The 3,382-nt window shown below is 39.4% G+C and overlaps 1 long non-coding RNA gene across 1 annotated transcript; it reads left to right on the top strand.

Annotated features, from left to right (window-relative positions):
- Positions 1-912: 912 nt before the first annotated feature.
- LOC139784502 (uncharacterized) lies at positions 913-2,215 on the top strand. Its single transcript, XR_011721583.1, has 3 exons — positions 913-971; positions 1,649-1,799; positions 1,961-2,215. It is a non-coding gene; the product is annotated as an uncharacterized lncRNA (long non-coding RNA).
- Positions 2,216-3,382: the final 1,167 nt, after the last annotated feature.

Genomic DNA, 3,382 nt, shown 5'->3' with positions numbered 1-3,382 from the left:
TGATCTGGCTGAAGAGGAGCTGGGCAAGAGAGCAAGTCCTGCGATGTCGCGATTTATATAGGAAAGTTCTAAGGATGGGAAGGGTGAATTGCGTGTGGGATGGTCAGGTTTTCATTTTGGGAACTTCTGGTTGGCGGGATGTTTCTAATTTTGTCTGAAGGATTTCTTATTGGGTGGGATGGTCTTCACCCAAGAGCTGGATTCTTAAGTTTTCGCCTATCCTAGAAAGCTAGAGACGGTTGTCGATTTTTCCGGGTGTTCATTGGTGAGTCCCCTCGTAAGGCCCCCCACTGTCTTGCTGGGGGTGCAACCTATCGTTTCCTCCAGTGACTCATCTGTTTTTCGACTATCGCCGATTTCTCTTTTATTAGGGTCCCTTATTTATCTCGCGACCCTGCTCGAATTACCGACAGACGACGCATATCCCTCCAATCTCAAGTGCAGTTTTATTGCAGTTTTATTGCCAAGTGCAAACAGAAACTTCCGCCACGTGCTCTTACAAGATTTCCAAAAGCACGTTTTAGATCTCGTTTCTGTTTGTCGGAACATTGCGCGGGAAATCTGAGCTAGTCGCACGATACAGTACAGATCCCCATCAACCCCTGTCTGGAATTGAGGCCCCTTTTACGCGTCGTGTCGCCGGGTTTATAGTTATGGGCCCGATAAGGTTGCTGAGAATCTGGTCACCATACGCCCCGTCCGTCACCAATTCGTAATCTGGAGGGTTGGTTTTATTTGATCATAAAAAAAGGAATGTGAGGAGATCTAAACTCACTCCCCGATCGACAACCGTCCGTGCTCGGTTTGTGTATCCTAATCTTAAGGGCCACTCTTAGACGCACAAGAATTCCCGCGAAAAAGGGAAATCGTGGAGTCTGCAGGACGTAACACTATTCAGCCCAACTTTGTGGTCTCATTTTTGGTTACACGACGGTCTTGCTATATTATTCGGAGAAAAAGCTGTCGTTAAGGTAATTTTATATTTCCAAAAACACAAAAATGTCATAGATTTATTTAAAAATTCTTTAAGTTGTTTTTATTCCGTAAGCCCAGAATACCGATAAATTTTGTTTCATATACTTTTAGAAAATTTATAGTATAAGAAGAAGAGCTAATAATTTTATGTACGTTAAACGCAGGATAATATCAAGATTCTGGAAGAAGACTTTGTTACCTATATCTTTGACAATATCTAATCTTCTATATGTGTAGCATTTTATTATAATAATTATGTTTACTTGTAATATGAGTTATAAAAAACAAAAAAGAAACATTTATGACAATATGAGCGTAGCAACATTTAACTAGAATGTAAACATGTCCAATGCAATATTTATGTAATTGTCGTCCATAAGATCAGAGAATAGATTATGTTTTATACTCTTCGAAAATCCGTAGTAAGAAACAAAATTCAAACAGACACTGTATGAGCGTGAGATAATACATAAACATCAAAATAACCTCTTACAAATAATATTAACAAATATTTAATATCTTGCAGTCATATCGCTTTTTTATAATTCTATATTAATTATAAACTGTTTTATTAAAATAACAAAACTTAGATTGCAATAATGAGCATAGCAGCATTAAACCACAATAAAAGTATGTAATCCAGTCTTTATGTAATTACAAAATTTGTTTTTAGGTTTTTAATAATTCTCAGATAATGGACTTATTCATAGTTCAGAGTCAGTACAAATCTCTTCAGTTGGATTCTCATTTTGATACAAATCCTCCACAAATTCATAATCTGTCGAAGATTGATTCAACTTTTAGTTCTCCCCGTTACATGAAAGGTAAGAATTCATTAATATTTACATATTTGGCTACAGCCTCTATTTCTAAAAAAATTACAAAAATGCATATATTATCAAAAATTAATGTAAGAAGGACATTCAGATTAAACAAATTCAATTGCAATTTACTCATTTATGATTATAGTAATCATTGTTTTCAGGCTAAGCAATCTTCTTATAAATATGTTTGGAGTAGAGACGGTAAAATATTTGTCCGTAAGGACCATAATCAGCCTTCTATAGTTATCGCCTCTGAGGCTGGTCTGGCTGATCTCCAGTGACCGGTAAATGATGTATACTCTGTTCCTTCGCCGAATCGTCTTGCGATTGCTCACTTCAATGCTTGCTCCCTTCCTGCCCATCTTGAATCAATCCAGGCCTTCCTAGCGTCTAATTTCTTTCACATCATTGCAATCTCTGAGACCTGGCTCCATTCACATATTTCCGATGACCTTGTGCGTATCGCTGGATATTATCTCTTGCGGGCTGATAGGGAGGGTAAGGAGGGGGGTGGCGTTGCTTGTTATGTTCATGATTCATTGCGGGCGCATGTCCTGGCGTCATCTCCTTCCGCTTTCTCAAATGCGCCGGAGTATCTTATTCTGGACATTCGTAATGGTGCATGTGAACCTCTTCTATTTACTACCATGTATCGTCGGCCAAGAGCTAGCAATTTCAGTACATATGTTGATGCCCTTACTTCATTTATGCACAATTATAAAAACATCATTATTACCGGCGATTTGAACTGCAATCTTCTCGTTTCATCATACGAATCTAGTTACTTACGAGGCATGGTTTCACAACTGTCGCTCAATATTGTCGAGTCACAACCTACTTTTCACACTAGTTCTTCCCATTCCTGGCTGGACGTCTTCATAGTTGACAACTCGGACAAGGTGTTATCATTTCGTAAGTCCGACGCTCCTTTCATCAATGGTCACGATCTTATCGAATTGATTTACTCATTTGAAGTGCCGTCCTTCAAGAGTCGCACCCTTGTTCGGCGTTGCTACAAAAATTTCGACAAACAAGCGTTCACTACCACTCTCACCTCCATGTTATCCTCATCTTTTCCACGTGATTTCGGTCAAACGAGTCCCAGTGTTTCAGACCTCGATGATTTCCTCAACACCATTACCAAGGACATCACTGCCAGTTTGAATCTGTATGCTCCTCTTCATACTTTTAAAGTGACTCGTCCGTCAGCGCCTTGGCTGACCGAGGCTCTTACTCGAAAAATTAGGCATCGCAACCGGCTCTTCAATATCGCGCGTAGATCTGGTGACATCCTGGATTTTCACATTTATAGGCTTTACAGAAATAATCTCACGCGTGATCTTAGACAAGCCAGAGAGCAGTATCACACGGATAAACTAAGCACAATTTCTGATCCGTCCAAGATGTGGCGCGAGCTTGCCAATATTGGTCTAATCGAATCACCTCGTTCTTCACCCCTTAACTTCTTCTCACGTGATCTTTTAAATGCCCATTATGCTTCTATCTCAAATTGTTATCCTTCTTGTACTCAATCCCAATTTTCTGACATTATTCTATCCATAGTACCTGGCGAACCACATTTT

This window comes from Temnothorax nylanderi, unplaced genomic scaffold (assembly GCF_030848795.1).
Source record: "Temnothorax nylanderi isolate EJ_2023f unplaced genomic scaffold, tnyl_v1.0 TNYL_tig0636_pilon, whole genome shotgun sequence".
Taxonomy (NCBI): domain Eukaryota; kingdom Metazoa; phylum Arthropoda; class Insecta; order Hymenoptera; family Formicidae; genus Temnothorax; species Temnothorax nylanderi.
The sequence above is the reverse complement of the archived record's forward strand: the minus strand, read 5'-3'. Positions and strand labels throughout refer to the sequence as shown.